This window comes from Lissotriton helveticus, chromosome 11 (genome assembly GCF_964261635.1).
Source record: "Lissotriton helveticus chromosome 11, aLisHel1.1, whole genome shotgun sequence".
In the NCBI taxonomy this organism is placed as follows: domain Eukaryota; kingdom Metazoa; phylum Chordata; class Amphibia; order Caudata; family Salamandridae; genus Lissotriton; species Lissotriton helveticus.
Genome location: NC_136072.1, coordinates 793,489,411 through 793,511,341, shown reverse-complemented (window position 1 = coordinate 793,511,341; position 21,931 = coordinate 793,489,411). Strand labels below are relative to the sequence as shown.

Genomic DNA, 21,931 nt, shown 5'->3' with positions numbered 1-21,931 from the left:
AGTGGGTTCTGTGGGCATGGCACACAGGGATGTGTTCCATGACGACTCTTGGTTTAGTTCTGTACTTAGGCACTCAGCCTGCAAAGGCAGTGTGTGGGTGCCAGGGTACAGGGCCCCTGAGGGTGGCACAATAAGTGCTGCAGCCCTCAGGGGTCTTCTCTGGTCACCATGCCCTGGGTTCCAAGGGTACCATTTACTAGGGGCTGACAGGTGGCCAGAGATGCCCATGGGGTTTTTAGTTTCAGCACAGTTTTAGGGAAGGAACACAGGCCCTGGGTACCTGGTTGGCAGGAACCCAGGGCACACTCAGTCAAATCACATCAGCAGTTCAGAAAAAAGTGGGGGCATACCAAGGCAAGAAAGATGGCACTTTCTCACATCTGCTAGGCCAGGGCAAGTATAAACAAAAGAATTTGGGAAAGAAGAGCGATTAAAGGATCCACTTGTTTGTCTGTACACTATGCCACAATCTTTCTCCCAACGACTGGCATATACTGTTTTGGTGAAGTGACACTGAGCTGCCAAAATGACACTACAGATTTTGGTTGGAAGGTCAAAAACTGCCAACCGTTGCTGCTCAATCTACACGCATGAAGGCGGAGTGTTGATGGGTTCAGATGGCGAAGCCTCCCCTGCTACTGTGACAGGAGATCCTCTTGGAGGGGCAGCCTAGGCCGAGGACTGATGGACGTGCTCAACAGCTCAGGATACCAAACTCTCAGAGTCCAGTCCTGAGCCACAAGGATTACTTGGGTACAGTCGTTCCTGATCTTCTTGAGAACTCTGCGCAAGCTTGGTATTGTTAGAAAGGCGTACAGAAGGCTGCACTCAAGATGAATAGTCTGAGCGAGAGCCACCGTAGAAATTCCAGCACGCAGAAATTACATTGCGTGTTCTCTGCGGTGGAGTACAGACGTAACCAAGGCTATCCCCACTGCTGAAAGAGAACCTGCGCCACCTCCGGCTAGAGACGCCACTTGTGATCCAGTAGATATCTTCAGATGAGTTTGTCCGCTCTGGTGCAAAGAGAGCCTGCCAGGTGTTGAACCACCAGGGAAATGCACTGATGTTCCAGCCACATCAGGAGGGGCAGGGCCTTTTGATAGAGGGTCCACAACCCCACCCTGACCTGTTAGTTGTAGTATCACATGGCTGTGGTGTAGCCCACAAACACCTGAACCTTCCCTTGATGGGAGGGTAGAACAGTTTTCAATGTCAACCAGATCGCATGGAGCTCCAACAGGTTGATGTGCAGCCCTGATTCCGCCAGAGAGAAGAGTGCTCTGATCTCCACCTCTCCCTGATGGCCGCTCCAGCCCAGGAGTGATGCATCTATGAGTACCATTAGTTCTGGCTGGGGAAGGGAGAGGAGTTTGCCCTGGACCCAATCACAGTCCATCAGTCTCACCTGACTATCTTTTGCAGGGCCTTACAAAATCTGGATGGAGAGAGTCCCCTGATGCTGAGCTCATTAGAACTTCAGGTTCCACTGCAGATTCTGTATGTGCCAATGGCCATGCGCCACAAGCAGGATGCAGTAGGACACAAAGCCCAGCAGCCTCCAAGTCAGTCTTACCACAATCCAGGATAGAGGCTGAAACATCAATAAGAGAATGCAGTTCCTCGGGGTAGGGAGAAAAGAGAGAGAGAGAGAGAGAGGGAGAAAAAAAAGAAAAAAGAGAGAGAGAAAAAAGGGAGAGAAAAAGAGAGAGAGAAAAAGAGAGAGACAGAGGGAGAGAGAGAGAGAGATAGAGAGAGCTAGAGAGAGAGAGAAAGAGAGAGAAAGAGAGAGAGCGAGAGAGAGAGAGAGAGAGAGAGAGAAAGAGAAAGAGAGGGAGAGAAAGAGAAAGAGAGGGAGAGAAAGAGAAAGAGAGGGAGAGAAAGAGAAAGAGAAAGAGAAAGAGAAAGAGAGAGACGGTTCCTCTTGTCAGAACTAGGGTCCTCACACAACCAGCAAGCTAGATGTCATGCTTCATCATATGGACCTGTTCCTCGTCGGGTCGGCGCTGCAATACCAGAGGGGCACCCATAAAAGAGTCTCCCCGGTTCGAGCGGCGAGTGGCAGGTGTTCCAGCCCACTTTGGCGACATACTAACCGACATCCGATCTAGGTGTCCCGGTCCCGCTACAAACACTGATTGGAGCAGGTGGTAACAACTGAGTTAGGTTACCCGACTTACATGGAGACACTGTTCCCATAGTACTTGACGTGGTAGGTAGCATCTGCACCCTCCACTTCAGTGTAGATTGTTTTTCCTTCACACTAGGTCCTGAAGAATTGCCAAGGATCACTAGGACTGCGAGGCATGAAACATGATGACCTACAGAGATGAGCTGAGCTAAACCATGATGTCAGCTGGCTGCAACTCTTAGTTTGTTTTTAGTCAGGTGGATAGCTAGCCTGAATAAAATCATACTTTGAACTATCCAACTTGTTTTAAATTACTTCCATTCACTCACATCTACACCAGTAGGCCCCCTCACAAGCACAGCACCTTTCGGCCAGGAACAAAAGATCTCCGCTAAAGAGCCCCCTTAATGGGTGCCCGTCTGGTATTGCAGCGCCGACCCGATGAGGAGCAGGTCCATATAATGAAGCATGACATCTAGCTTGCTGGGTGTATGAGGACCCTAGTTCCGACAAGAGGAACCCCTTTCCTCTCGTCTCCTCCCTCTCTCTCTCTCTCCACCCGAGTGACTGCATACTCTTTTCTCTTATTGCTTGACAGGGAATGTATGCTGGACCTCCATAACAAAAGCCCAATAGTCCCTTGTTGATATATGCTGAAACATCAGTATCATAGTCTGAATATCCTGGACTCGCTGTCCCGGAGGATAAGCCTGAAACCGCACTGTGTCCAGAACAGCTACAGTGAAACAAAGCATCAGAGAAAGGATCAGGTGTGACTTCAGCCCATTGACAGTGAACCCAAGCGAGTGCAAGAGGTCTGCCATAGTCTGGAGAAGACTGTCTGGGGTAAGCAAGCCTTCAACAATCAGTCATCGAGACGGTAAGACTGGCACCCCTGACCTCCACATATGAGCTGTAACCATCATCATCACCTTGGTGAACACCCTTAGGGGACGCTGTTCATGCAAAAAGGGAGCACGGAAAACAAAGTTCTTGTGGCCTGCTATGAAATTCAGGTAACATCTATGGGCAGGCAGGAAGGGGATGTGGAGGCATGCGTCCTGCAAGTACAACGCTACTATCCAGTCTCCAAGGTCTAGGGCAGACAGGATTTGAGCATGGTTGAGGGTTAGGATATGATACAGACTTCTGTCTGTTTTGGACACGAGAAAGTAGCGAGGATAACAACCATGACCCACTTCTGATGCTGAACCAGCTCTATTGCTCCCTTGACTAAGAGAGCTCTCACTTCCTGTTGTAGTAAAGAGACATGGTCCTCCATCAGTCTATTGCAAGTGAGGGGCGTGGTAATCACAAAGTGGCTAACCCCTTTGTACAATTTTGAAGAACCAGCGGTCAGATATTATTCAAAATCCATTGGTGCAGGTGATGGGTTAGCCTGCCTCCCACTGAATGCCCATGAAGGTTGGAGGGCAAACTAAAGAAGTTTGGAAGCTGCTGGCTTGGAGTGGACTCGCCCGAACTCTGGCAACCTGACCCAGGTTTGTGGGTACCGTGTCCCCAGCTACACAAGGGCTGGGAAGCCTGCAGGCCGTGGTAGCTTGGTGGCTACAGACAGGGCTGGAGGCTCCTTCCGTGGCCACGAAACGAAAGGCAGACTGGGGTTGACGAGGGGCCTTGGTAAGGACTTGGCTGTAGCCCTGATGTCCTTTAAGTGATCTAGCGCCAAGTCTGACTTGTCTCGGTAGAGATGGGTGCCATCGAAGGGCATGTCCATGATCGAGGCTTGGACATCCTCCGAAAAACCAGTGGTTGTCAACGAGGCACGGATCAACTGAAAGCCAGGCCTCAGAGACAATAGGCAGCATCTGTGCTGCCTGGTCCCAGTGGGAGTATCGGCCCAAAAGAAAGGTGGTATTCACCGACCACAGTGCCAGGCAAACAGAAGAAAGGAAAATGCTACTTACCAGTATGCATCTGTTCTTGGCATGTAGAGCTGCAGAGTTGCACACTGTGCATAGATCGCCACCTAGTGTTGGGGCCGGATGTTTGCAGTTTGTTTTTGTCCTGAAAAGTTGTTTGGAAGTCACGAGATAGGCGACTCCTCCTTTGGACCATAATGCGCATGGGCATCGGCGCCATCTCCAGATTGTTTTTTGCCATTAGAGAAATGATGGAGCTTTGCAAGAAAAAGTAGGATGTCCATGTAGGTTGAATCTAATTAAGATAATACTGGAATAGACAAGGGTTGGGCGTGTGCAACTCTGCAGCTCTACATGCCAAGAACAGATTTATTTATTTATTTAGCGATTTATAGAGTGCCTGGTGACCCGGAGGCATCCCCGCGCTGTAGCATTTGTGGAGACCAGAGGGGAGAGGGGACTTTATTTTGGGAACAGCAGCGTTTTCAATTTTTTCGGAAAAGGAGATGGCTGGGTTCCTGCCTCAGGGGGCGAGGAAGTGAGTTCCATCCTGAGGATGCTTTTACAGAAAAGCGTCTACCGCCGGTGCGTGCCTTCCTGTATCTGGGGACGTTGGCCAGACGCTCATTGTTCGAGCGTAGGGATCTGGGGGCCTTGTAGGGGGTAACCAGGTCTCTCAGGATAGCAGGGCCGAGACCGTTGAGAAGTTTGTGTGCGGTGCACAGGGCCTTGAATTCTACCCTTTGTCGTATTGGAAGCCAGTGCAGGGCCTTGATCGCTGGTCTGGCTGAGACTCTGGAAGGGAGATTCAGAAGGAGCCGGGCAGCTGCGTTTTGCGTACGCTGAAGTTTAGCCATAGTGGCTTCAGGAGCTCCTAGATAGACCGTGTTACTGTAGTCTAGCCGCGCAAGGATCAGGCCTTGGACCAAGAGTTTCCTAGATAGGGGCGGAAGTAGTGGGAGGATCCTGCGGATGGAGCGCATGAGACCAAAACAGGTGCCTGCTGTTTTGGCTGCTTGGGTTTTCAGAGACAGCTCGGGTTCCAGCCAGACTCCTAAGGTCTTAATTACTTGTTTCGGGGTGGGTACTTCCCCGAAGACGTCTGGCCAGACCGAAGAGGGGATGGTGGTCCATTGCTTGCCCAAAAGCATGACTTCTGTCTTTGATCCGTTTAGCTTGAGCGATGACTCGCACATCCAGTGGTGAATTTGCTGGAGGCAGTTCGGCAGATTGTCTGGGTGATTGTCCAGATGTGAGAGTGAGACGACCAATTGCGTGTCGTCCGCATAGCTCATTATCTTAATCCCGAAGGGGGCGACGACATCCTCGAGGAGGGCCATGTAGGCGTTAAATAAAGTGGGGCTTAGGGATGACCCCTGGGGGACTCCGCTCGCAAGGGGGAGGGAGGCAGAGTGGGAGTTGCCATCCCATACCTGGAACGAGCGCCCTGAAAGGAAGGATTCTATCCATGTGAGCGTCGAACCTGCGAGCCCTGCCACGGCCAGCCGATGGAGTAGGACACGGTGGTTAACCGTGTCGAAGGCTGCGCTGAGGTCCAGGAGGATCACTGCCACTGACCCTCCTGAATCCAGGATGCATCTTGCCTCCTCGATGACAGCGAGAAGGGCGGTATCTGTGCCGTGGCCCATATGCATACTGCTAAGTATCATTTTCTGGTCGAGGCATATGAGCTGCAGATTGCACACTGCGCATAGATTATATAGCAGTACCCACTCTTAGCGGCAACCACCCCTATCTGTTGCAGTAGTTTGAAATAGTGTTTTGAGAACAGCCTGGCCCACATTAGCTTGTTGTTTTGTTTGCACATCTACACAATAGTGTTTTGTGAATGTGTGAGGTGTAGACCATGTAGCTGCTCTGCATATGTCATCTAGGGGAATGTTCCCTAATAATGCCATTGAAGGAAACAAGTTACTTACCTGTAACTTTGGTTCCCCAGTATTGGTAACTTTCATAGATTCCCATGCTTTTGTATCATTCCCAGTCGTCGGAATGGGAGTCTCGGTAATAAAAAATACCATAGTAGTAGGTACAAAAGAGAAAGGAAAGGCCTAGGCCTCATTCCCTTTTGTAACATATCAGCCTCTTTTTGTAAAAGAGACCAAATTTTAGGCATCAGCCAATCAGAAGAGCCTCACCCCTGGAACCTTCCTGAAGGAACCTCAGAGCCTCAGATTTTCGTAGCCGTTGTGTGCTAGACACCCTACTTGCTGAAGGCTGAGCTTTCCCCGGGGAGGTGGGTGGGCGCATGGGAATCTATGAAAGTTACCAATACTGGGGAACCAAAGTTACAGGTAAGTAACTTGTTTTCTTGCCCCAGTATTGGAACTTTCATAGATTCCCATGCTTTTGTATCAGAATAGCAAGCAGTAAACCATCATAAACACATTTTGTAAATAAGTACCTTATAACATTAAAAATGAAATCACAAAATGTGTTCCCAATGGAAGGTGGGATAGAAAGGAAAGCTCAACAATCACTTGAAGAGGTTCCTCAGGACAGCCTGGCCCACCGCCGCATCATCCTGCTGCAATGACTCTAAGCAGTAATGCTTAGTGAAAGTGTGCACGCTGCTCCAGGTAGCAGCCCTGCAAATGTCCTTTATATGTACTCCCGCAAAGAGGGCTGTTGAGGATGCCACTGATCTCGTTGAGTGAGCACGGATCCTGCCCCCCAAAGGTTTTCCTGCTATGTTGTGGCAATGCAGAATAGCACTCGAAATCCATCTTGAGATCCCCTGTTTGGACCTTTGCTTGGACCACCAAAGGCAATGAACAATTGCGAAGTCTTTCTAAATTCCTTGGTACGGTCTAAGTAGAATTTTAGACATCGTTGTAAATCCAGAGTGTACAATGTCTTCTCCGCTGGAGTGACTGGGTTTGGAAAAAATGTCTTTAGAATTACTGGTTCATTTAAGTGAAAGTCTGTAGGAACTTTAGGAATGAATCTTGGGTTCGTCCGCAAGATGACCGTGTTCCTTTTGAACTGTAAAAACGGCTCTTGGATAGTAAGGGCCTGCAACTCCCCCAGTCGCCTAGCCGATGTCATGGCTAAGAGTAGAGCCAATTTCCATGACAAGTATTTCAAGTCTGAGCGGTGAATCGGCTCAAATGGTTCCTTCATCAGTTGAGCTAAGACCAAGTTTAAATGCCAAGTTGGAGGAGGAGGTCTCACTGGTGGATAGACCCTGAACAGGCCTTTGAGGAATTGCTTGACAATTCTTGAAGACCATAATGAAGGACCAGAGTCAGATCTCCTGAATCTTGAAATTGCCGCCAAATGGACCTTGATGGTAGAATGGGTCAGATTAGACTTTGCTAGCGAGAGTAGATAAGGCAGGAGTTGATGAGGTTTTGAAGTAAAAGGATCAACCCTTTCCTTTTTACACCAAATACAAAACCTTTTCCATTTTAATCTGTATGTCTTGTTTGTTGAAGGTGCTCTTGCCTGAGAAAGGATGTCCTTGATCTCCTTGGAAAGAGGGACATTCATGAATTCTCGCAGGTCAGGAGCCATGCAGTCAGGTGTAATGATTTTGGGTCTGGATGCCAAACCTGTCCTCCGGACATTGTCAGAAGATCCGGAACCTCCTCCAGCAGGAATGGAGGAACTAGCGACAGCAGATGTAGTTCTGTGTACCAAAATTGTCTCGGCCATGCTGGGGCTATTAGGAGTATTTTGCATGGTTCCGTCTTCATCTTCCTGATGAGGCGTGGAATCAGGGGAATTGGTGGAAACGCATAAAGAAACCTCCCCGTCCAGGCCATCGACAGGGCATTGCCCAATGAGCCTTGATGGTGGAACCTGCTGGCGTATGACCGGCATTTCTTGTTGGTTGGCGTTGCAAATAGGTCCACCGCTGGTGTGCCCCATGTCTGAAATAGTAGATCCAGAACCTGCTGTTTTAGTTCCCACTCGTAACTGACTGAGGATAACCTGCTCAGTCTGTCGGCGCCTTCGTTCAGCACTCCTGGTAAGTGCTCCGCCTTTAGTGAAATTCTCTGAAGAATTGACCATTCCCATATCTGTTGAGCTTCTCGCGCCAAAAGGAGTGATCTCGTTCCTCCTTTGTTCACATAATGCATAGCTGTGGTGTTGTCCGTCCTGATGAGCACTTGTGAACCCTGGAGTCGCGGAAGAAAGGCTTGAAGAGCTAGCCTGATCGCTCTCAGCTCCAACAGATTGATATGCAGTTTTTGCTCGCGAGGAGAGCAATGGCCGCTGACCTGCAGGTCCTGCATCACTGCTCCCCATCCCTCCAATGACGCCTCCGTTGTTAGTATTTGAGGCGATGGTACGCTTGGGAAGGATAGACCTTGGCACAAATTGTCTTGATGCGACCACCAAATCACTGCCTCTTTCATCTCCCGAGTGACAACCACCTTGTCCTCGAACGATCCGTGCACTTGTTTCCATTGGAGGTCCAGTTGTTCCTGCAGGGGACGCATCCGCAGTCTGCAGTGTGGAATTAAGGGAATACATGATGACATCACCCCTAGCAGCGACTTGTAGCTGCGTACAGAAAGACACCTTTTTCCCCGAAGGTTTCCTGCCAACCGTTGCAGTTTCTCTATCCTCTCTTGAGTAGGAAACGCCCTCGAGAGCCTTGAATCTAACACTGTTCCTAGGAACTGTGCTCTTCTTGAGGGCATCAGCCTGGATTTTTCTCTGTTCAAAGTGAGCCCCAGATTCTGGAACAGATTGGTGCAAGCCTGCACAGCGTCCTGCGCTAACCTTCTGGACGGGGCCTTCAGTAACCAATCGTCCAGATAAGGGAAGACCTGGAAGTGGTTCTTTCGCAGAAATGCTGCCACCGGTGCCAGCACCTTTTTGAAAATCCTTGGGGCAGAGCGAAGACCGAACGGCAGAACCCTGAACTGAAAATGGCTCTTGGCTACTGTGAAGCGTAGGAACCTTCTGTGTGCTGGGTGAATCGGGACATGGAAGTACGCGGCCTCCAGATCGAGCGTGGCCATGAAATCCCCCGGGCTGATCATCTTCAATATGTCCTGTAGGGATACCATCCGGAAGAATAGGGAGACGAGATAGGTATTTAGCTCCCTGAGGTCTAAGATGGGGCGCCATTTTTCCAGCGTCTTTCTCACCAGGAAGAACCTGGAATAGAAACCTTGGCCCTGTTGTTTGGAGGGGACCGGCTGTATCGCCCCTTTGCGGAGCATTTGTTGTACTTCGAGCCTTAGGAAACGCAGATGTTTCGACGGAATGGCTGCCGGGGGCCTGGGTGGAGGGACTTCCATAAATTCCAAAGTATGTCCTCGCCTTATGATGTTCATCACCCAACAGTCCGATGTTATTTTGGACCAATTTTGAAGGAATTTTGACACCCTGCCTCCAACTGATGATTTCTTGGAGGAGGGAACAGTAGGCAGAGCCAGGAGGCCGCTATTGGCGCTTGGACGTGTCTCGTCCACGGGCAGCCTGCTTGCCCTTGTTGTAAGGCCTCGAGTAACCCGAAGATTGGCCCTGCCTTTGCTGGTATGACTGGCGGTTTTGCTGGTATCCTGAGCTGTTTGAAGAATAGCGTTGCTGCTGTTGTTGGTATGAACCTCTATAACCACCTCCTCTGCCTCTCGAACCTCTGAAGGGAGATTTGCGATACTGGAGGGTACCTAGCGACCTGGCTGTTTATGTGTCCTTTTTGATCTCTTGAAGAGTATCATCTATTAATTTCCCGAATAGGGCCTCGCCATCGAAGGGCAGATCAAGGACCTTGTTCTGAATTTCCGGTCTAAACCAAGTCGCCTTCAGCCACCCTTGGCGTCTTAAGACTGCCGCTCCTGCCAACGCCCGAAAGGACGTCGTGGCAATGTCCATGTGTGAGAAGTTGGCCTGATTTGCAGTGCTCACTATTCTAGTGATCACTATATATCAGTCCAAACAACCCTTATTGATGATTGGTTGTAAGTCAACCTTATAGACCAGCTATCCTAGTAGCATGGATACGAGCAGTCTAAGGCTAAGACTCTAGAGGGCGTGTTAAGCCAGCTGTTTTACCATCACATTACCCCTTGAACACCCAGTGAAAGGACACCACACAAGTTGTTATGAAAATAAACAGTGTATTTATTTATAACAAGACTACCCTGGCTCTTTATGAGACAGGGAGCTAAGCACACAACAAAACTCTTACGAAAATACTTAAGTTAGCACGTTATACACAAATGCCCGAGGGGCACGAAAAACCATATACTTTAAAAGTGGAATGCGAATTACTAGCAGGTAAGTAACAGTTCTAATAGGCTTTGGAATCGCTAGGACTGGACTAGGGAATCGTTAGATTACTACTAGGAGGCCCAGGGGACTCGGGTGCAGAGTGTGCACTCTCACGCGGGATGCGGGACAAAGTCTATGGAAGCTAGAATTCGAAAAGTTAGTGTTCACGGGCGAACCCGACCTGGTGGGGAGAAAACGACAGTGGATCCTGACCCTTGGATAGTGAGGCTATGCTGGGACACCGGAGTGCCGAAGTTACCTAGCCCAGGGGCTGCAGCTGCATAGGTCTGAAAAGACGTCGGGGATCTCGTTGCCGGACCAGGAGCCTGGAAGGAAGAAGTTGCTGGCAGGCGACCAGTGAAGGAAAGTTCGATGGATCCAAGCCTGGATCAAGGAAGAAGAAAACCTGAAAGCAGAGGGGACCAAGTTCTTGAATCACTAGCCAGTGATTAAGTGGGCACCAGGATGGCACCGGGCGAAGTCACCGCAGTCAGGTGAGTGGGCGCTGCTGGGCTCTGCAGTCTCTCGGACCAGGAGGCGTTGTCGGCGACCAGGATGGAGGTGCGAGCTGTCCCACGAAGGTTCTTGCTGCCGACGTCGCTGGACCCAGGATTGGGCAACAAGTCTTGGCAAATGCAAGGCCCACGCGGTGGACCTAAAATGGCGTCTTGGGCGGACCAGGAGGGTCCAGGGTACTTCTCCGATGGAGGGAAGCAAGGGCCAGTCTGGAGCAACCAGACCAGCAGCAGAAATGTCGTCGGGCGTCGTCAGGAAGGCCACAAGCCAGCGGGCTAGTAGCCAAACAACGCGGTGAGCAGTAAAAAGCAGAAGGGCCCCACGCAGATCGTGGAGATGCTGGGGGGCTGCTCTTCGGTGCTGGAGCCGCTCAGGGTGGGGGCTTCTCGGACCCCAAAGCACTCACCAGGAATTCACTCGGCGGGCTTGCTGGAAAGAAGTCGTGCAGTCTTGAAGATGGCCGGTCCCTCGAGGTCTCGTCACACCCACGAATCTCAGCGTGACTGATGATGCAGGTAGAGGTCAGAGGTGCCAGGGAAGCCGGTTCTCGTCGAGCTGGGCAGTCGGATTCCGGAGGAAGGACTTGCAGCAGACCGCAGTGTTCTTAGATGGTGCCTGCGGATGCAGGGTGACTACTCCTTAGTCACAAGGGAGAAATCTTAGGAAGAAGTCTTGAGTTCCTTTCGCAGAAAGTAGTTTCAGGATTCAAAGATGATCTGATTTGGAAGGGGGCCAGTCTCTACCTTTATCCTGTAAAAAGGGGCTGGCACGCGACTAAGTCCTGCCCTATGGGTGGGACTGGGAGGGGGGTGGTTACACCCACTTCCTTGGCGGGCTTTTCCCCAGCACAGGGTCTGGAGTGACCCTGGAACTGGTTCCAGCCAGCCTATGCACAGTGAGCACCGGGGTGCCACGTGCAGTCACCTTCCTCTAAAGCCCTGCCTACCTACAATACACAAAACCCTGTCTGGGACGGTGCTGGCACCGCCCCTGGCAGGAAACCCTTTGTCCTTATCTCCTGCTCTGGGAGGACTCCCAGCAGCAGGAGGGCAGACTTGTGTCTCGGTGGCAGCATCCATTTTGTGGATGCTAAGGCTCTGTCTGACTTTAACCGGGGTTATAGGTTACATGCATGTCGTGTCCCTCTAGAAGGGTGGAATGCTAACCCCGTCGCCAGAATTGGCGAGGGGTTAGTATTCCAATTCGTATGACACCTTACTCGACATGTTTTGATAAAGCGATACCAGAGTTGGCACATAACCGCGAGGATTATAATGCACTTAAGAGTATATGGTATGCGATATCATGGAAACGGCTAAGGGATGGATCCCGAAAGCCGCAGACAGGCTCAGCTCATGCCAGAGCACCACCTCACACGATTCCAAGCACTCTGCCTTCAGGATTGTTAAGGCCTGCCATAGGAGTGACTGATAGGAGATCTGTATGTCCATTTTAGGGTTAGATATAGGTATACTATATCTAAAGCAAAGGGTGAGTACACCACCTTGCCCCAGCTGTCGTGCAGCCAGTTGTGTCAGTTTTAGTTAGTCAATCCAGGGGTGGCACAATACATGCTTCAGCCCCTGGGAGACTTCTGGGTGCACCTCAGCCCTGGGTACAGGGACTTGGAGAGGGCCCAGGGCCAATTCAGTACCTGAGTACAATTTGGATAGAGAGAACAGCTAGGCTGTGGGTCTGATTAGCAGGCCCACAGCCAGGGAAAGTCGTAAACCAGTGCAGCAAAAAGCAAAAATCTGGGTGATCATAGGATTGCAGACCCTACTCTCCTACATGACCCCCCCCCAAACTTTGGGACAATAAACTAACCTTGACCAGGTGAGTCTTCTTGCTCTAAGTGGAAATACCTGGAGAGCCCATCAGCATTGCTGTGATCAGTCCCAGGTCTATGCTCCACTGTAAAATCCATCCCCTGTAGGGAAATGGACCACCTAAGCAGTTTGGGGTTTTCACCCTTCATCTGATTTAGCCACAAGAGGGGCTTATGGTCTGTCTGAATGGTGAAGTGAGTGCCAAACAAGTAGGCCCTCAGCTTCTTCAGGGCCCAGACCACAGCAAAGGCCTCCCTCTCAATAGCTGACCAATTTTTCTCTCTGGGTGTCAACCTTCTACTAATGAAAGCAATAGGCTGATCATTACCATCAAAATTCAATTGAGACAGAACAGCTCCCACACCCAACTCAGAAGCATCTGTTTGGACAATGAATGGCTTGGAGTAATCTGGACTCTTGAGGATAGGTGCTGTGCACATGGCCTGCTTTAGGTCATTGAATGCTTTCTGACAGCTTGCTGTCCACTGAACTTTCTTTGGCATCTTCTTGCTTGTCAGGTCATTAAGGGGGGTCACTATGGACCCATAATTTCTGACAAACTTCCTATAGTACCCAGTCAGGCCCAAGAAAGCTCGAACCTGAGTCTGGGTGATTGGAGGAGTCCAGTCCTTGATGGCCTGTATCTTACTCTCCAGTGGCTGAACCTGGCCTCCACCTACAAGGTGGCCCAGGTATACAACCTGTGACTGCCCTATCTGGCACTTTGTGGCCTTGATAGTGAGGCCTGCCTTTTGCAGGGCCTCTAACACTTTCCTCAGGTGGACCAGGTGATCCTCCCAGGTGGAGCTAAAGACAGCAATATCGTCAAGATAAGCTGCACAGAAGTCATCCAGCCCAGTGAGGACTTGATTCACCAACCTTTGGAAGGTGGCAGGTGCATTTTTCAGTCCAAAGGGCATTACCACAAATTGATAATGCCCTCCAGGGGTAGAAAATGCTGTTTTAGGTTTGGCTTCCTCAGCTAACCTGATTTGCCAATACCCAGCTGTCAAATCGAATGTGCTTAAGAAGTTGGCAGAAGCCAATCTATCTATAAGCTCATCTGCTCTTGGTATTGGGTGGGCATCAGTCTTAGTGACTGCATTGAGGCCTCTGTAGTCTACGCAAAACCTCATCTCTCTCTTACCACCCTGGGTGTGAGGCTTTGGCACTAGAACTACTGGGCTAGCCCAAGGGCTATCTGAGGGCTCAATGACTCCCAGTTCCAACATTTTCTGCACTTCAGTTTTGATGCAGTCTCTAACATGATCAGGCTGTCTGTAGATTTTACTCTTGACAGGCAGACTGTCTCCAGTGTCAACATCATGGGTACACCAATCAGTTTGGCTGGGTGTCAGAGAGAACATATGTCGAAAGGATTGCAGAACTTGCCTGCAATCCTGTTGCTGATGTTCAGTGAGGCTGCCACAAAAGACAACACCATCAACTGACCCATCATCAGGATTCTGAGTGAGCAGGTCTGGGAGAGGGTCACTCTCTTCCTCCTGTCCCTCATCTGTGGCCATGAGCAAGCTCATGTCCTTCCTGTCAACATATGCCTTGAGCCTGTTAACATGGAGCACTCTGAGAGGGCTCCTGGGAGTTCCAAGGTCCACCAAGTAGGTAACCTCTCCCTTTTGCTCAATGATGGTGTGGGGCCCAGACCATTTGTCTTTCAGAGCTGCTGGGGCCACTGGCTCCAGCACCCACACCTTCTGTCCTGGCTGGTATACAGTCAGTACAGCCTTTTGGTCATGCCAAGCTTTTTGAAGTTCCTGGCTGGCCTCAAGGTTTTTAGATGCCTTTTCCATATACTCAGCCATCCTGGAGCGGAGACCAAGTACATAGTCCACTATGTTGGTTGCAGGCTTTTTGAGAGGTCTCTCCCATCCTTCCTTCACCAAACACAGGGGTCCTCTTACAGGATGCCCATACAGAAGCTCAAAAGGGCTGTAGCCAACCCCCTTCTGTGGGACCTCTCTGTAAGCAAACAAGAGGCAGGGGATCAGGACATCCCATCTTCTCCTAAGAGGTTCAGGTAGTCCATGAATCATCCCTTTCAGGGTCCTGTTGAATCTCTCAACAAGCCCATTGCACTGTGGATGATAGGGTGTGGTGAACTTGTAGTTCACACCACACTCTTTCCACATGGCAGTCAGATATCCTGACATGAAGTTTGTACCTCTGTCAGAAACGACCTCCTTAGGGAAACCCACTCTGGAGAACACTCCAACTAGGGCTCTTGCCACTACAGGGGCTGTAGTGGTCCTAAGGGGAATAGCCTCAGGATACCTGGTGGCATGGTCCACCACCACCAGTATAAACTTGTGTCCTGATGCTGTCTGGGGTTCCATTGGACCAACAATGTCAATCCCCACTCTTTCAAAGGGAACCCCCACCACAGGTAGTGGTATGAGGGGGGCCTTTGTTGTGCCACCTGACTTACCACTGGCTTGGCAAGTGACACATGAGCGACAAAACTCCTTGGTATTCTCATTCATATGGGGCCAGTGAAAGTGTGAGACAAGCCTGTCCCAAGTCTTTGTCTGACCTAAATGACCTGCAAGGGGAATCTCATGGGCCAAGGTGAGAAGGAAACCTCTCAGAGACAATGGGATGACCAGCCTCCTGGTTGCACCAGGCTTGGGGTCTCTTGACTCAGAGTACAGGAGTCCATCTTCCCAGTATACCCTGTGGGCACCTGTGGCATTCCCTGCAGCCTCAGCAGCAGCCTGCTGTCTGAGGGGTTCAAGGGAAGGGCAGCTCAACTGTTCCTTCCCCAGGTCTGCTCTGGAGGGTCCCCCTGAGCCCAGAAACTCAACTTGATCAAGTTCAAGCTCTTTAGGCTCAGTTTCCTTCAGCTCTTCTAGATCAGCCTCCTCAGAGACTTGATCCTCAACCTGGGGCAAGGGGGAAGGCAAAGCCTTACCCTTACTGCTCTTCTTCTTGGAAGGTGTCTGGTCCATACTTTCAGGATCCAGCACCTGTTCAGTTGGGCATCTTCTGGCCTGTGACCTAGTCACAGCAAGCACATGTGCTGGCAAGCCTAACATCTCCATGTGAGTCCTCTGCTCCACTTCTGACCATTGTGATGACTCCAAATCATTGCCCAACAAACAATCAACTGGGAGGTCTGAACTGACTACAACTTTCTTTTGTCCCTTCACTCCACCCCAGGAGAAAGCTACAATTGCCACACTATGACTAGTAGTGACATTGCTGGCATTGGTCACCAGGAAATCAGTACCTGGCATGATCTGTCCAGGGTCCACAAAGTTAGGTGTCACCATGGTGACACTGGCACAAGTGTCCCTATAGGCCTGAGCCATTTTGCCATTAATCAAAGGTGTCTGCCTGTATTTGCCCAAAGTATTGGGACTTATTTCAGGGGACATATCCCTATCCCCTGTACAGACAAGGACAGCCTGAGTGAGCGTGCCAACTAAGTTGTCAGACCCCTCAGTACCCAAGGTTAACCCAACTAATGCCTTGGGAGTGACACTACCACTACTGACTGTACTAGGGGGTGCAGTTGCTTTAGGAGCTGTAGTGGCAGGAGTTTGTCCTCCTCTTTTGGTGCACTCACTAAACCAGTGAGATTTACTTTTGCAGTACTGGCACCACCTTTTCGACTGGCCTTCTTGAGTCTTCTTCTTCTGGGAAGCCTGACCCCCACCCTCTTTGGTTTGTTGGGGACCTGGTGAAGACTTCTGGTCATTTTGCTCATTCTTAACATTACCCTTCTGGTCTGCTTTCTTCTGACCACCCTGGTTCTGGTTCTGGTTCTGCTTGATCCTTGTCCTGACCCATTTGTCTGCCTTCTTTCCCAATTCTTGGGGAGAGGTCAGATCTGAATCAACAAGGTGCTGGTGCAGCAACTGGTTCTGACAATTGTTCAAAATGTGTTCTCTCATCATTAGATTATACAATCCTGTGTAATCTGTAACCTTGCTACCCAGCAACCAGCCCTCCAAAGCCTTAGTGGCACAATCCACAAAATCAGACCAGTCCTGAGACTGAGTTTTCTGGGTGTCTCTGAACAGCAACCTGTACTGCTCAGTGGTTAAACCAAACTCATCAACCAGTGTATTCTTCAGGACCTGGTAATTGTTAGCATCCTCCACTCTTGTAGTGAGGAGCTTATCTCTACCTTTACCATGAAAGGAGAGCCACAGTATAGCTGCCCACTGACTCTGGGGAATGCCCTGCACAGTGCAGGCCCTCTCCAGAGCAGCCATCCATTTCTGGATATCATCCCCTTGCTTAAAGGGAGGCACTATTTTAGTCAGGTGTTTAGTATCTAAACCCTTCTCTCTATCTCTTGGGAGATTGCTGCCACCAGTGGGAGCTAGCCCACTCATCTGCTGCTCTCTTGCCAGGGCAAGCTTCTCTTTGGCCAGGGCAATTTCTTCCCTTTCAATCCTCAGTTCAGCTTGTCTCATCCTAGCTTCATGCTCCCTTCTCTGAGGGGAAGTAAATCTCCTCTGTGGAGGATTCCTTCTCCCCTGAGAAGAGGCATTAGAGTGCAGAGATCTATTGGAGTCCCTAGAAAGAGATCTATCTCTCCTAACTCCAAGGTTAGGCCCACTTCGGGTTAGTACTGGGGGGCCCCCAGATCCTAGCCCAAGTAAGTCTAAGTTGGTCCTAGTTAGCCTTCTGACTACCTCAAGACCTTTGTCTACCTCATCCCCAGAGAGTACCTCCTGATCCTCCTCCTCAACTGCTGAATCAGTGTTGGGGAGATCTGGATCCCCAGAGGTTCCCTCTAAGGCTGGCATGTTCTCATGTAACTGAGAAAGCTTTCTGGCATCATATGTCTCTAAGAGACCTATCAGAAAGGGAGTGGTGGGGTTAGACCCCTGCTTCAGTTTTCTGGAGACACAGATCTGTCTCATCTCCTGGAAACTGAGAGCTGCATATCTTGAAGTGACCTGTGGAGGGTCAACACTGACCAGGGGAGTCTCAGTAGAATCTCCCTGGGTAGACATGCTTTTCTAGTGAGGTGTAAGTGGTGCACTTACCTACACTATATGTTTGCCTACTGATCCCTTGCTAGAGTTGTAGTTTAGGGTGTGCTAGGCCCTAGGAGCTACAACAGCTGGTTCAGTAGAACTCAGAGTATTCTAAGCTAAGTTATATGTACCTTTAGTACTTATGTGATCTTTCACAAGATATTCTTAGGGCATGTGTGGTAAAACAACAGCAAGCTCAAATCCCAACCGCTGCTCACCAATGTGAGAAGTTGGCCTGATTTGCAGTGCTCACTATTCTAGTGATCACTATATATCAGTCCAAACAACCCTTATTGATGATTGGTTGTAAGTCAACCTTATAGACCAGCTATCCTAGTAGCATGGATACGAGCAGTCTAAGGCTAAGACTCTAGAGGGCGTGTTAAGCCAGCTGTTTTACCATCACATTACCCCTTGAACACCCAGTGAAAGGACACCACACAAGTTGTTATGAAAATAAACAGTGTATTTATTTATAACAAGACTACCCTGGCTCTTTATGAGACAGGGAGCTAAGCACACAACAAAACTCTTACGAAAATACTTAAGTTAGCACGTTATACACAAATGCCCGAGGGGCACGAAAAACCATATACTTTAAAAGTGGAATGCGAATTACTAGCAGGTAAGTAACAGTTCTAATAGGCTTTGGAATCGCTAGGACTGGACTAGGGAATCGTTAGATTACTACTAGGAGGCCCAGGGGACTCGGGTGCAGAGTGTGCACTCTCACGCGGGATGCGGGACAAAGTCTATGGAAGCTAGAATTCGAAAAGTTAGTGTTCACGGGTGAACCCGACCTGGTGGGGAGAAAACGACAGTGGATCCTGACCCTTGGATAGTGAGGCTATGCTGGGACACCGGAGTGCCGAAGTTACCTAGCCCAGGGGCTGCAGCTGCATAGGTCTGAAAAGACGTCGGGGATCTCGTTGCCGGACCAGGAGCCTGGAAGGAAGAAGTTGCTGGCAGGCGACCAGTGAAGGAAAGTTCGATGGATCCAAGCCTGGATCAAGGAAGAAGAAAACCTGAAAGCAGAGGGGACCAAGTTCTTGAATCACTAGCCAGTGATTAAGTGGGCACCAGGATGGCACCGGGCGAAGTCACCGCAGTCAGGTGAGTGGGCGCTGCTGGGCTCTGCAGTCTCTCGGACCAGGAGGCGTTGTCGGCGACCAGGATGGAGGTGCGAGCTGTCCCACGAAGGTTCTTGCTGCCGACGTCGCTGGACCCAGGATTGGGCAACAAGTCTTGGCAAATGCAAGGCCCACGCGGTGGACCTAAAATGGCGTCTTGGGCGGACCAGGAGGGTCCAGGGTACTTCTCCGATGGAGGGAAGCAAGGGCCAGTCTGGAGCAACCAGACCAGCAGCAGAAATGTCGTCGGGCGTCGTCAGGAAGGCCACAAGCCAGCGGGCTAGAAGCCAAACAACGCGGTGAGCAGTAAAAAGCAGAAGGGCCCCACGCAGATCGTGGAGATGCTGGGGGGCTGCTCTTCGGTGCTGGAGCCGCTCAGGGTGGGGGCTTCTCGGACCCCAAAGCACTCACCAGGAATTCACTCGGCGGGCTTGCTGGAAAGAAGTCGTGCAGTCTTGAAGATGGCCGGTCCCTCGAGGTCTCGTCACACCCACGAATCTCAGCGTGACTGATGATGCAGGTAGAGGTCAGAGGTGCCAGGGAAGCCGGTTCTCGTCGAGCTGGGCAGTCGGATTCCGGAGGAAGGACTTGCAGCAGACCGCAGTGTTCTTAGATGGTGCCTGCGGATGCAGGGTGACTACTCCTTAGTCACAAGGGAGAAATCTTAGGAAGAAGTCTTGAGTTCCTTTCGCAGAAAGTAGTTTCAGGATTCAAAGATGATCTGATTTGGAAGGGGGCCAGTCTCTACCTTTATCCTGTAAAAAGGGGCTGGCACGCGACTAAGTCCTGCCCTATGGGTGGGACTGGGAGGGGGGTGGTTACACCCACTTCCTTGGCGGGCTTTTCCCCAGCACAGGGTCTGGAGTGACCCTGGAACTGGTTCCAGCCAGCCTATGCACAGTGAGCACCGGGGTGCCACGTGCAGTCACCTTCCTCTAAAGCCCTGCCTACCTACAATACACAAAACCCTGTCTGGGACGGTGCTGGCACCGCCCCTGGCAGGAAACCCTTTGTCCTTATCTCCTGCTCTGGGAGGACTCCCAGCAGCAGGAGGGCAGACTTGTGTCTCGGTGGCAGCATCCATTTTGTGGATGCTAAGGCTCTGTCTGACTTTAACCGGGGTTATAGGTTACATGCATGTCGTGTCCCTCTAGAAGGGTGGAATGCTAACCCCGTCGCCAGAATTGGCGAGGGGTTAGTATTCCAATTCGTATGACACCTTACTCGACATGTTTTGATAAAGCGATACCAGAGTTGGCACATAACCGCGAGGATTATAATGCACTTAAGAGTATATGGTATGCGATATCATGGAAACGGCTAAGGGATGGATCCCGAAAGCCGCAGACAGGCTTAGCTCATGCCAGAGCACCACCTCACACGATTCCAAGCACTCTGCCTTCAGGATTGTTAAGGCCTGCCATAGGAGTGACTGATAGGAGATCTGTGTGTCCATTTTAGGGTTAGATATAGGTATACTATATCTAAAGCAAAGGGTGAGTACACCACCTTGCCCCAGCTGTCGTGCAGCCAGTTGTGTCAGTTTTAGTTAGTCAATCCAGGGGTGGCACAATACATGCTTCAGCCCCTGGGAGACTTCTGGGTGCACCTCAGCCCTGGGTACAGGGACTTGGAGAGGGCCCAGGGCAAATTCAGTACCTGAGTACAATTTGGATAGAGAGAACAGCTAGGCTGTGGGTCTGATTAGCAGGCCCACAGCCAGGGAAAGTCGTAAACCAGTGCAGCAAAAAGCAAAAATCTGGGTGATCATAGGATTGCAGACCCTACTCTCCTACACCATGGCACAGTCTATAATTTCCATAGAGACCGCCTCACCCTCTTGTAAAGTCTTCTTTGCTTCCGCCACTGACCCCGGTGGAAGCTGTTCCAGATATGGAGCTACATCACACCACAATTGGCGATCATATCGTCCTAATATCGCCAAAGCATTGGCGGCACGTATTAGCAGGCTAGCCATCGATGAAAACCGCTTGCCCGTGTTATCCAGTCGTCCATCCTTGTCAGGAGGGGCCGTTAAGGGGGCAGAGGGGTTCCGCGACTTCCTCTGTGCTGCCTGTGAGATGACAGAGTCAGGTTTTGGATGGCCCGTTAGCGCTGCAGGTCCATCATCTGGTGCTTTATACTTTTTATCCAGACGCGGTAGCACAGGGACCACCGTCGCTGGGTTTTTCATAGCTTTCAAACCTTCCTCCCACAAAGGATCCACAATTGGAATCAACCTTGTTGTCTTGCAGTGTGTTTCTTTGAAATCATATAAGAAACAGTCCGTGATTTGAGCGGGCATTACCAGTTTAAATCTCCCAGCTGCACGTTCCATCAGCTGGTGAAAACTGCCGATGTCAGCAGGAGGTGAATCTACCAAGTCTTGAAGAGGCGAAGCTTGGTCTGGGATGATGTAGTCATCATATTCATCCCCATCATGATCCGACTCTTGGTTATCATTGGATGATTCATCATCATCACCATCCCCATCCGGGTCATCGGCTGGCTCTGACGGAGCCTGAGGCACCGGCCGCTGAGGTTGAGGTGGCGTCTGTATCGGAAGTACCGGAGTGACTACAGAGGAGGGGTTCCTCACTGGTGTCGAAGGAGCAGACCTACGTGGTGTTGGTCTTTCTGCTTTTGACTTATAGTCCTGCAACATCTTGTGGAGGTCATGCAAGAATGTTGTAGGAACCGAAGTCATGTCTTGTGGCACATAGCCCTTAGAGTGGGCCATTTGATGATATTCTCCTTCCCCTTGGTCATATGCCCCTTCTGAATCGGTCTCTTGACTCTTGATTAGTAGCTGAGACGGGCTATTGGCATAGTCATAAGCATCCTGTCCGTCTTACTCAGATACTCCCTGGTCCAACAACAAAGTTGGCGGTAAAAGGGTCACCCTTCTCGGGGATGTCATCTCAGGAGTGATTCTCGTTAAAGAAACCGTCACTCGTCTCTCCGTAGCTAGTATCGTCGATGGTTCCGTCGACACCGGAGATATCCTCACCGACAATATTGGAATTACAGATGTCGTCGTCGACACCACCGTCGACGAGCCCGCCGACGTTGTAGATATTGTTGTAGTCTTCGATGCACCCGTCGACGACACCACCGTCGTCGATACCGTCGTCGACGCCTTTGTCGTCACTGCCGTCGACGATGATGGTTTCCT

The 21,931-nt window shown here is 50.5% G+C and overlaps 1 protein-coding gene across 4 annotated transcripts in view; it reads right to left on the bottom strand.

The window, feature by feature from the left end:
* Positions 1–21,931, bottom strand: part of OGDH (oxoglutarate dehydrogenase) — a 666,388-nt gene that overhangs the window by 72,759 nt on the left and 571,698 nt on the right. The gene's annotated exons all lie outside the window — the stretch shown is intronic.